The sequence below is a fragment of the Giraffa tippelskirchi genome, chromosome 2 (genome assembly GCF_054371585.1).
Source record: "Giraffa tippelskirchi isolate mGirTip1 chromosome 2, T2T-mGirTip1v1.2.pri, whole genome shotgun sequence".
Lineage (NCBI taxonomy): Eukaryota > Metazoa > Chordata > Mammalia > Artiodactyla > Giraffidae > Giraffa > Giraffa tippelskirchi.
Genome location: NC_137276.1, coordinates 236602145 through 236615570, shown reverse-complemented (window position 1 = coordinate 236615570; position 13426 = coordinate 236602145).

The following is a 13426-nucleotide window of genomic DNA, read 5'->3' as shown; positions in this document are numbered from 1 at the left end:
CCTGATATCACCAATTTTCTTAAAAGATGTCTAGTGTTTCCCATTCTATTGTTTTCCTCTATTTCTTTGCACTGATCACTGAGGAAGGCTTTCTTATCTCTCCTTGCTAGTCTTTGGAACTCTGCATTCAGATAGGTATATTTTTCCTTTTCTTCTTTGCTTTTCACAGCTATCTGTATGGCCTCCTTGGACAACCATTTTCCTTTTTGCATTTATTTTTCTTGGGGATGGTCTTGATCCCTGTTTCCTATACAATGTCCTGAACCTCTGTCCATAGTTCATCATACACTCTGTCTATCAGATCTAGTCCCATAAATCTATTTCTCACTTCCACTGTATAATTGTAAGGGATTTGATTTAGCTCGTACCTGAATAGTCTAGTGATTTCCCCTTCTTTCTTCAATTTAAGTCAGAATTTGGCAATAAGGAGTTCATGAACTGAGCCATAGTCAACTCCTGGTCTTGTTTTTGCTGACTGTGTAGAGTTTGTCCACCATTGGCTGCAAAGAATATAGTCAATCTGATTTTGGTGTCGATCATCTGGTGATGTCCATGTGTAGAGGCTTCTCTTGTGTTGTTGGAAGAGGGGTTTTTTATGACCAGTGTGTCTTCTTGGCAAAACTTGATTAGCCTTTGCCCTGCTTCATTCTGTACTCCAAGGCCAAATTTGCCTGTTACTCCAGGTGTTTCTTGACTTCCTACTTTTGCATTCCAGTCCCCTATAGTGAAAAGGACATCTTTTTTGGGTGTTAGTTCTAGAAGGTGTTGTGGGTCTTCATAGAACCATTCAACTTCAGCTTCTTCAGTGTTACTGGACAGGTCATAGACTTGGATTACCATGATATTGAATGGTTTGCCTTGGAAATGAACAGAGATCATTCTGTCTTTTTTGAGATTGCATCCAAGTACTGCATTTCGGACTCTTTTGTTGACCATGATGGCTACTCCATTTCTTCTAAGTGATTCTTGACCACAGTAGTAGATATAATGTTCATCTGAGTTAAATTCACCCATTCTAGTCCATCTTAGTTCACTGATTCCTAGAATGTCAGTGTTCACTCTTGCCATCTCCTGTTTGACCACTTCCAATTTGCCTTGATTCATGGACCTAACATTCCAGGTTCCTATGTAATACTGCTCTTTACTGCATCGGACCATGCTTGTATCACCAGTCACATCCACAACTGGGTGTTGTTTTTGCCCTGGCTCCGTCTCTTAATTTTTTCTGGAGTTATTTCTCCACTGATCTCCAGTAGCATATTGGGCACCTACCAGCTTGGGGAGTTCATCTTTCAGTGTCCTATCTTTTTGCCTTTTTATACTGTTCATGGGGCTCTCAAGGCAAGAATACTGTAGTGGTTTGCCATTCCCTACTCCAGTGGACCACATTTTGACAGAGCTGTCCAACAAGACCCATCCATCTTGGGTGGCCCTACATGGCATGGCTCATAGTTTCATTGAGTTAAGCAAAGCTGTGGTCCATGTGATTAGACTGGTTAGTTTTCTGTGATTGTGGTTTTCAGTCTGTCTGCCCTCTGATGGAGAAGGATAAGAGGAATCTTGTGGAAGATTCCTGATAGAAGAGACTGACTAAGGGAGAAATTGGGTCTTGTTCTGATGGGTGGGGCCATGTTCAGTAACTCTTTAATCCAATTTTCTGTTGGTGGGTGGAGCTATGTTCCTTCCTTGGTATTTACCTGCAGCCAAGCTATGGTGGCCAAACTATCACCTTCTCTGGTCCCTCAGAGGGTAAAGCATCTGCCTGAAATGCAGGAGACCTGGGTTCGATCCCTGGGTGGGGAAGATCCCCTGGAGAAGGAAATGGCAACCCACTCCAGTATTCTTGCCTGGAAAACCTCATGGACAGAGAAGCCTGGTAAGCTACAGTCCATGGGGTTCGCAAAGAGTCGGGCACTTTCACTTTCAAACTATGGAGGAGGTAATGAAGATAATGACAACCTCATTCAAAAGATCTCATGCATGTACTGCTACACTCACTGCCTCCAACCCTGCAGCAGGCCACTACCGACCCACGCCTCTGTTGGAGACTCCTGACACTCACATACAAGTCTTGGTCAGAATGTACTTGACTTAAAATCTTGCTTGTGACCTTACTAATAACTGCTAGCTATTTCATTTTTTATGTTGCTTGTTTCAGAAGATTGTTTCTTATATTAGCAAATGTGTGACTAAGCCTGTGATAAAATGCTGATATGCATTTCCATATGAGATCAGTGACGGTAATAATGTAGCCCTCGATATGGGAAGAAGCAACAAGAGGGAATATTTTCCTGGGCCAAGAGGCTAGTAAGACTGGTGTGGTCCAGAGACTTTTGCTGCTTACAAGGCCTGGCCTGGCAACAGCTCACTGAGTGGCCTGCCAATGGACTCTTCGTTAGGCCTGGGAATGAGCCTTCCCAGCACCGCGGGATACAGAGGCCAAGAAATACCCCCAGAGCATGGCCAAATAAGAGGCCATGAAGGGGCCTTGCTGACTGGAAGTTGGCACTGGCCAGCTGCCTCTACAAAGATTGTCATGACCACTACAAGCTGCTGACCTTCAACACCCTTTGAAAGGAGTGCAGGGTGGAGATCAGAAATAAGGCACTCTGTGCTCTGGGACAGAGAAGGCAATGGCACCCCACTCCAGTACTCTTGCCTGGAAAATCCCATGGATGGAGGGGCCTGGTAGGCTACAGTCCATGGGGTCACTAAGAGTCAGACACGACTGAGCGACTTCACTTTCACTTTTCACTTTTATGCATTGGAGAAGGAAATGGCAATCCACTCCAGTGATCTTGCCTGGAGAATCCCAGGGACGGGAGAGCCTGGTGGGCTGCCGTCTATGGGGTCGCACAGTCGGGCACGACTGAAGCGACTTAGCAGCAGCAGCAGCAGTGCTCTGGGAAAAGCCTGGAAGAACAGGCTTTTGGATAGTCAGGTGTTTGCAGGTAAAGATATTTATGAGCCCAAATTCTTGCATCTCCTCATACCTACAGAAACGCTAACGTCACGAACCAATATCTGGTCCTGGTTCTCCTGGCTAGCCCCTGAGTAGCTTTTCTACTTCTATTAATCTTTGGCCCATGGACCTTTAACCTTCTTGTTAAGTTTGTTTCTTGTAGAATACAGCAAATCTCCAAGTGATAGTACGACAAGAATATTCCCTGGCCAACACCCAGACAATGTTGAAACAAGCCACCTTATCATTCCGTGGACTCTCATCTCCCTCCATTAATGCACCCTGACAGAGAGCAGGCAAAGGGAACCCAGAGGCCCAGGACACCTCTGTACAGCCTGAAGAAGCCAGAGCGGTCATTGCCCCATTTCCCCTGAGACTGGGTTCCCAAGTGCCTGAGAAGGGAAATAGGTAGTTAGACACGAGCAGGGTATCAAAAGGGGCCAAAGAATTGTCTCTAAAAATAAAGAGAGGGAGGAATGTGGTGACCCAAGGACAAAAGAGACGCTAAAACCAGAGAGGGTCTTGGAGTGCAGGAACAGAAAAACCAGACCCTTATCATCCTTCCCTCCCCAACCCTGTAACTATTAACTGATTTCAGATCCTCCTGAACAGTATAGCCTGTCTCCCCTCCTACCCCATAGGGAGAAGATATTTGCCTTACTTGTCCCCCCCAACCCACCCAATAAACCTGCCTCATCCAATCAGCAAATGACCCTCAAGACCCCTATCCCACGCCTTACACACTGAGTATAAAAATGGATCAAGGGCCCCTGTTCAATGTCAGTTCTCCTTTGAGCTGGCCCGCTGTTCTAACAGCATCTCCCACTCTAACAAACTTTATTTCCCTCTCATTCTGTCTCGTGTCGAAATTCTTTTCCCACCTGCACATGGACCATGACAAGATCTTCTATAATTATTTGTTAAATAAGTCCTCTACTTCCTTACTTTGACTTTGCACTGGAAGGGGCCCTCTCATTTGTTAGTGCTCATATAAAAAGAAAATTTATATTTACAAATTCACAAAGATGCCTTTAAATTGAGAATCTCCCTGAAGTGCCAGGTCCAGACTGGGTTTCAGGCTTATTCTGAATTCCTCAGGGATTGAGATCTTATTCATACAAGACTCAGATCCAAGACTTGGAACTCAGGAATATATCAAATTTGGTGTACTTTCTTCAAACTGAGATAAGACCATGCCCCATTTCAGCAGAAAGTAGCCAGAGTGGCCATTGCCCCAATCCCTGAGAGAGTTTGAACATACTGAAAGAAAAAGAGGAATTAAAACTAAGTCCCTCTAAAACTGGGGCTTCCCTGGTGGCTCAACAGTAAAGAATCTGTCTGCCAATGCATGAGATGTGGGTTTGATCCCTATGTCAGGAAGATCCCCTGGAGGAGGAAATGGCAACCCACTCTAGTATTCTTCCCTGGGAAAGTCCATGGACAGAGGACCCTGAAGTGAAGTGAAGTCAAGTCACTCAGTTGTGTCCAACTCTTTGTGACCCCATGGACTGTACAGTCCATGGAATTCTCCAGGCCAGAATGCTGGAGTGGGTAGTCCTTCCCTTCTCCAGGGGATCTACTCAACCCAGGGGTTGAATCCAGGTCTCCCACATTGCAGGTGGATTCTTTACCAGCTGAGCCACAAGGGAAGCCCCAAGAACACTGGAATGGGTAGCCTTTCCCTTCTCCATGGTGTCTTCCCAACCCAGGCATCGAATCCAGGTCTCCCACATTGCGGTGGATTCTTTACCAGCTGAACCACAAGGGAAGCCCAAGAAAAATGGAGTGGGTAACCTATCCCTTCTCCAGTGGATCTTCCTGACCCAGGAATCAAACTGAGGTCTCCTGCATTGCAGGCGGATTCTTTACCAACTGAGCTACCAGGAGGAGCCTGGGGGCTATAGTCCATGGAGTCACAGAGTCAGACATGACTTAGCAACTAAACAACAACAACCGCCTAAAACTTAGTTCCTCTGCCGAGTATATTGTTGACCTTTGTATCTAAAACATTATTCCCTTTTTGTCCAATACCTGTTCTCACCAAGATTGAGAAACATCAAAGGGAAAGGGGAATTAAACTAAGCAAGATCTGTGGGGTCTTCCCGGGTACAAGCCTTTTTGTATGTGTTGTTTCTTATTTGCAGGAAAAAGGCTTCAGCTTCCTAGACTTTCCTGAATATCAAAAAGCAGATTCAAATAGGTGCTAATTAGAGAAGTAAGGAAATGCAGAAACAATGGAGGAATAATCAAGAAACTATTAAACACCCTTTTCTTTTCATTGTAGTGGTTGTCTTGCCTTTTCCAGTAGATTATGAGTTCATACTATCTAGAATGAGATTTTGAGTTGACCTGTTTCAATAAAACCTGATGAACATACAAATGAAAACTTGTATATATATATATCAGTAAGTTTCTATCTTTTTGCCTCAAAAAGCATTGCTTAAATAAATCTTATGCTGGACCCCAGATTTTAACTAAATCAAAGAGGAGCTGGTCTGATTAAAGTGGAGGCAGGGAAGGACCCAAGCTGAGAATGACCATATAATTTATCACACAGGCTGGGTCATTCTTGGGAGTGAAAGGAGGCACTCTTAATAATTGCACTGGGGCAACACATTTTACAAATAATTCATTTCTGCTTTAGGAAGATTATAAGTTCAAATTGCCCAGGAGCAGTAAAATAAATAACTGGAAATTGGCTACATAAAATGGAAACTCCAATATTGGGGGATGCCTAACTGAAGTCCAGAGGCAAACAAGAAATTGTACAAAAAATATGCTTGCAAAACACAGTTCAGTTCAGTTCAGTTCAGTTGCTCAGTCGTATCCGACTCTTTGAGACCCCATGAATCGCAGCATGCTAGGCCTCCCTGTCCATCGCCAACTCCCCAAGTTTACCCAAACTCATGTCCATCGAGTCGGTGACACCATCCAGCCAACACAGACAGTGGGCTAATTTGGTCAACTTAGAAAGTGCTTAAACAAACAATGAGGAAAGAATGACCCTCCCCCAAATGAGAAAAGATAGCTATAAGCAGCTTATAGGGGAAAATAATAATCCCATAATACTTAATCTCACTTACAATGAAAGAAATATTCATCAAAAATAATTTTTTTTTGATCCAGCAACAAGCAAATGTTAAAGCGTGAGAATGGCTGACATTAATTGGCCTACAGGGAAGCAATGTCATTCTTAACACTGACCATAAACATATTAACAGGTTACAACTTTTTAGATGGACATTATTCAATAGCTATTCAAATGAAAACATGTGCTGTTTTTGACCTGACAATTACATGGATAGAAATCAAATGAACTTTGCCAAAGCAAACCTGTATACCATAAACAATTAGCAGAAAGAAGCCTGGAAACACCTAAATGTCTATCAGTTATAAAGGATTAAATATTTTATGGAATGGAATATCATTATGGTGGAATTCTGTGCAGCCCATAAAATAAAAACTGTGGTAGTTTTGTATGTTCTGATACAGAAAAACCTCAAAGATATATCATTAAAGGCCAAAAGAAACAGAAGCAGGGTTAGAACACTGTGTTCATTACGGTCTTTACTCTGCACGTTGGTGACTTATAGGTATTATGTGAGTTTTTAAGATAACATCAAAAACCATGGCCGGTGGTTGTTTTTGTCAGAGGGATCGGGCAGAGGGGTGGAGATGGGGGGGAGGGGCTGTGTTTACTCTTTGTTTTTTTGTTTTTTTTTTTTATAAATTTATTTATTTTAGTTGGGGGCTAATTACTTTACAATATTGTAATAGTTTTGTTTTGTTTGAATTTTCTAAATGAGTCCGTGTGCTCCTATTGTTGTGATAAATATTATAAAAGGTGGAGAAAGCTATATTTGCAGAAAACCAAACAGGAAACCCAAGTCAAGAGGTATTCTGCACTTACAAAATCACACCACCATCAATAACAATGGAAGAGTTTAAAACATAAATCTCTTCCTTTGCAGAAAGCTTAGCATTTGAGCTATCCACTCACCTAAATGTTTGTTACAATATTGAAATTATGAAGGATGTCATTCCTTGTACTCTAGCAAGATATATAAGGGGTTACATATAACCCTTTACATACATACATATATACATATAAGGTTACATACATACATATAAGGGGTCGTGGGAGCAGAGAACGTATCCATGGTGGTTGTCAGCGTATTTAAAAAAGAAACTAGAACATCCATATCACCCCTGTCTTTATTCCTGAGCCTCAATAAATGGGTGAGGTCACTGCTTATATGGAGCCTTTCCTAATTTCATTCTCTCAAAGCAAAAAGCTACCATTGTGCATGAGACCGATGTATCAGTGCTTTGACCAGCCACAGCCTTCAGAGGAGGTGCATGGCTGGGGTAGGTTGAAGCTATTAATAGAACTGGAAGTAGAGACCTTCTCCACTTACACAGTGAGGATCTTCTAGAAAGCTACCTGCATAACACAAGTCAGTACAGACCAGCAGCAGCCCTTATTCAAGTCAAGTCAGGTGTGGGTAGAGGGGAAGGACATATCCCAAGCACTGAAGAGTAAAGCTATAGGGACCACACCTCTTGACTTATATGCCCAGGTTCCGCCAGTAGATATATGACTTAACTATATATAGCGTTTTCGCCATTCTTCTGTTTAATTTTCCAACTGAACATTTTTTTCAGAAGCAAAATACTTGTATTTATGGTATCCTCTACAAAGTCTCATTCTCACCCAATATTTTTTAAGAAATAAAAACCCTTAGCAATCTGATGATGGGCTTTGTTATTTCACAAAAAGAATGTTAACTAACGTTCAGTTTAGTTGCTCAGTCATGTCCGACTCTTTCCAACCCCAAGGACTGCAGCACACCAGGCCTCCCCGTCCATCACCAACTCCTGGAGCTTGCTCAGACTCATGTCCATTGAGTCGGTGATGCCATCCAACCATCTCATCCTCTGTCGTCCCCTTCTCCTTCCGCCTTCAACCTTTCTCAGTATCAGGGTTTTTTCAAATGAGTCAGTTCTTCACATCAGGTGGCCAAAGTATTGGAGCTTCTACTTCAGAATTAGTACTTCCAATGAATATTAGGCAATTACCATTGCTCAGCATCATGCAAGATGCTAATATAAACGACCCTGCAGAATGGGCTTCACTGTTGGCTCAGATGGTAAAGAAACTACCTGAAATGCTGGAGATCCAGGTTGGATCCCTGGGTTGACAAGATCCCCTGAAGAAGGGAATGGCAACCCACTCCCCACTCCATTATTCTTGCCTAGAGAGTTCCATGGACAAGAGACCCTGGTGGGCTACAACCCATGGGGTCACAAAGAGATGAACACAATGATTACCCTGCAGAATAGGTAACATTACAACTACTTTACTGATGAGGAAACTGGGGTTCAGAAGGGCTGAACAATTTGTGCACAATCATTGAGTTAGTAAGTGTCTAAGTAACCTAAGTAACCATATTATAGATGCTATGTGTGTATGCTCAGTCATTCAACTGTGTTCAACTCTGTGACCCCATGGACTGTAGCCTGCCAGGATCATCTGTCCATGGAATTTTCCAGGCAGGAAGACTGTAGCGGGTTGCATTTCCTACTCCAGAGAATCTTCCTAACCCAGGAATCAAACCCACATCTCCTGCATTGGCAGGAGGATTCTTTACCACTAGCACCGCCTGGTAAACCATCAGTTCAGTGCAGTTCACTTCAGTCTCTCGGTCATGTCCATCTCTTTGCAACCCCTCAGACTGCAGTATGTCAGGATTCCCTGTCTAACACCAACTCCCAGAGCTTATTCAAATTCCTGTCCATCGAGTCGGTGATGCCATCCAACCATCTCATCCTCTGTCGTCCCCTTCTCCTGCTGCCTTCAATCTTTCCCAGCATCAGGGTCTTTTCCAATGAGTCAGCTCTTCACATCAGGTGGCCAAAGTATTGGAGTTTCAGCTTCAACATCAGTCCTTACAATGAACATTCAGGACTGATTTCCCTTAGGATGGACTAGTAGGATCTCCTTGCTGTTCAAGGGACTCGCAAGAGTCTTCTCCAACACCACAGTTTAAAAGTATCAGTTCTTTGGCATTCAGCTTTCTTTACACTCCAACTCTCACAACCATACATGACCACTGGAAAAACCATAGCCTTGACTAGATGGATCTTCATTGGCAAAGTAATGTCTCCACTTCTTAATATGCTGTCTAGGTTGGTCATAACTTTTCTATTATGGAGTAAGTGTCTTTTAATTTCACGGCTGCAGTCACCATCTGTGGTGATTTTGAAGCCCTCCCCCCAAAAATAAATAAAGTCAGCCACTGTTTCCATTGTTTCCCCATCTATTTGTCATGAAGTGAAGGGACCAGATGCCAGGATCTAAGTTTTCTGAATGTTGAGTTTTAAGCCAACTTTTTCACTCTCCTCTTTTCACTTTCATCAAGAGGCTCTTCAGTTCTTCTGTGCTTTCTGCCATAAGGGTGGTGTCATCTGCATATCTGAGGTTATGGATATTTCTCCCAGCAATCTTGATTCCAGCTTGTGATTCATCAAGGCCAGCGTTTCTCATGATGTACTCTGCATATAAGTTAAATAAGCAGGGTGACAATATACAGCCTTGACGTACTCCTTTCCCAATTTGGAAACAGCCTGTTGTTCCATCTCCAGTTCTAACTTCTGCTTCCTGACCTGCATACAGATTTCTCAGGAGGCAGGTCAGGTGGTCTGGTATTCCCATCTCTTTCAGAATTTTCCACAGTTTGTTGCAATCCACACAGTCAAAGGCTTTGGCATAGTCAATAAAGCAGAAGTAGATGTTTTTCTGGAACTCTCTTGCTTTTTTGATGATCCAACAGATGTTGGCAACTTGATCTCTGGTTCCTCTCACTTTCTCAAACCAGCTTGAACGTCTGGAAGTTCACGGTCCATGTATTTTTGAAGCCTGGCTAGGACAATTTTGAACTTTACTTTACTAGCGTGTGAGATGAGTGCAATTGTGTGGCAGTCTGAGCATTCTTTGGCATTGCCTTTCTTTGGGATTGGAATGAAAACTGACCTTTTCTAGTCCTGTGGTCACTGCTGAGTTTTCCTGAGTTGCTGGCATATTGAGTGCAGCACTTTCACAGCATCATCTTTTAGGACTTGAAATACCTCAACTGGAATTCCATCACCTCCACTAGCTTTGTTCGTGTGATGGTTCCTAAGGCCCACTTGACTTCACATTCCAGGATGTCTGGCTCTAAGTGAGTGCTCACACCATCGTGAGTATCTGGGTCGTCAAGATCTTTTTCATACAGTTCTTCTGTGTATTCTTGACATCACTTCTTAATATCTTCTTCTGTTAGGTCCATACCATTTCTATCCTTTATTGTGCCCATCTTTGCATGAAATGTTTCCCTGATATCTCCAATTTTCTTAAAGAGATCTCTAGTCTTTCCCATTCTATTGTTTTCCTCTATTTCTTTGCACTGATCACTGAGGAAGGCTTTCTTATCTCTCCTTGCTAGTCTTTGGAACTCTGCATTCAGACGGGAATATTTTTCCTTTTCTCCTTTGCCTTTCTCTTCTCTTCTTTTCACAGCTATTTGTAAGGCCTCCTCAAACAACCATTTTGCCTTTTTTCATTTCTTTTTCCTGGGGATGGTCTTGAGCCCTGCCTCCTGTACAATGTCACGAACCTCTGTCCATAATTCTTCAGGCACTCTGCCTATCAGATCTAATCCCTTGAATCCACATCTCACTTCCACTGTGTAATTGTAAGGGATTTGATTTAGGTCATACCTGAATGGTCTAGTGGTTTTCCCTACTTTCTTCATCTTAAGTTAGAATTTGGCAATAAGGAGTTCATGATCTGATCCACAGTCTGCTCCTGGTCTGGTCTTTTTTTTTTTTTTTTTTGCTGACTGTATAGAGCTTCTCCATCTTTGGCTGCAAAGAATATAATCAATCTGATTTCGGTGTTGACCATCTGGTGATGTCCATGTGTAGAGGCTTCTCTTGTGTTGTTGGAAGAGGGTGTTTGCTATGACCAGTGTGTTCTCTTGGCAGAACTCTATTAGCCTTTGCCCTGCTTCATGCTGTACTCCAAGGCTAAATTTGCATGTTACTCCAGGTATTTCTTGATTTCCTACTTTTGTATTCCAGTCCCCTATTTTTGGGTGTTAGTTCTAGAAGGTGTTGTGGGTCTTCATAGAACCATTCAACTTCAGCTTCTTCAGCATTACTGGTTGGGGCATAGATTTGGATTACTGTGATATTGAATGGTTTGCCTTGGAAATGAACAGAGACCATTCTGTCTTTTTTGAGATTGCATCCAAGTACTGCATTTCACACTCTTTTGTTGACTATGATGTCTACTCCATTTTTTCTAAGGGATTCTTGTCCATAGTAGTAGATATAATGGTCATCTGAGTTAAATTCACCTACTCTAGTCCATTTTAGTTTGCTGATTCCTAAAATGTCGATGTTCACTGTTGCCATCTCCTGTTTGACCACTTCTAATTTGCCTTGATTCATGGACCTAACATTCCAGGTTCCTATGCAATATATTTGGCATGCATGCACGTTTAGTCATTGTGTACAACTCTTTGTGACCCTATGGACTGTAGCCCATCAGGCTCCTCTGTTCATGGGATTCTCCAGGCAAGAATACTGGAGTGGGTTTCCATGTCCTCCTCTAGGTGATTTTCCTGACTCAGGAATAGAACCATCTTTTATGTCTCCTACACTGGCAGGCAGGATCTTTACTGCTAGCACCACCTGGGAAGCCCATTGATGCTATGAATATCAGTAATAAGCTGAATAAAGTTGAATTTTCCAGAAAGGTTTGGCTCGTCTAATCATCATGCATACGTAAAAGACTGTATTCTAACAATCAAATGAATGTAAGAGTTAAAGAAAAGAACTCAGCTGCAGGTCCTTGCATGTAGAACTTTCTGCAGTGATGGAAATACTTTACACTGTGCTGTCTGATTCGGCAGCCATCAGCCATCTGCGGCTACTGACCAGTTCTATGTGGCTTAGTGTGAATGGGGAACTGCAATTTTTTTAATGCATTTTTTATTGAAGTATAGTTGACTTGCAATGCTCTGTTAATTTCTGGTATACAGCAAACTGATTCAGTTATACCTCTATATACTTCCTTTTTCATAGTCTTTTCCATTATGGTTTATCATGGGCAATGAATATAGTTCCCTGTGCCATACAACAGGATCTTGTGTTTACCCATCCTGTATAAATACTTTGCATCTGCTGATCCCAAACCCTCACTCCATTCTTCCCCCTCCTTATTCCCCCTAGGAACAGCATTTTTTTTTAATTGCATCTATTTTAGCTAACTTAAATTTAAATAGACACATGGCTACCATATTGGACAGCACAGTTCTAGCCAATGTTATTTGAGAAACATTTATTGGTAAAGAGAATCAAAAGCAGAGGATGTGGAAGGACAAGTAATGACAAAAATCACAAAATATTTAGATCTAGGAAGAATCTTTATGGGACCATCTCATTCAACCCACTCATTTTAGACAGATGAGTGAAGTGGGACTCGGAGAGATGAAGCAAACCTCTAAGGTCACACAAACTAACGAGGGAGGGGAGAGAAACCTCACGTTTTCATGGACGTGAAGCTTAGCCATGATGTTAATTGCACAGGATTGACCTAAATGAAGAAAAATGGTAAAAAAAGTTTTCCTTGCACTCTTTTTGAGGTCTGTGTACGGCAGAGGAAAGTGACAGCAGTCCTAGGCAGGATGGCCCTCCTGTCCTCTTACCAAGTCTCTTTAGACCAATGAGAAACCATTCAGGGCAAAATTTCCACCAGGCAGGGACATAAGTATAAAGGTATCCTGCTAGTTAAATCCATGGCTTCCTGATAGGAAAACACCGAACACCTTGGAATTGTGTTTTGATGTTCTAATTCTGTTTAAAAAAAAAAAAACTGACTTCAAATTACAATATTCCCTAAATTATGCCCTCCTTCCCAACCTCTACCCCCAAATGAGGAGAGCCCTGTACATATATCTTCCTCACAGAGAAGCTCTTCTATTTAATTAGGTTAATAGGTTACAGATAGGTTAATTGGGTTAAATCCTGGGCAGAATGAAAGTGGTTTCTAATTGCTGCTGTTACGGCATTACTTGGAGGTAAGATGGGTCTTTCACACACACTGGCTGTAACCTGCTCACCAGAGATCTGCTGACATGAGGCACTATCTTCCCCTAAACTATTAGGCAAAGGCATTTTGAAAAAACTACTTTCTGCGTTATAAATGGTCTCTTCCAGGTTTCCAGTGAAACAAGTCATTTAAAAAAAATTTTTTTTTTTTTTTTTTGACAAATGAAAGGGGGAAAAAATGCCTTTTCAAATCCAGGGCACTTGAAAGTTTCATTTTCCTGTTTTAATTTGCTTCAGCGTTTCAAGGGAATAATAATAGTTTTTTAATGCCAAAGGTGGCTTTCATCACTCAAAGCCCTCTAATTTCCT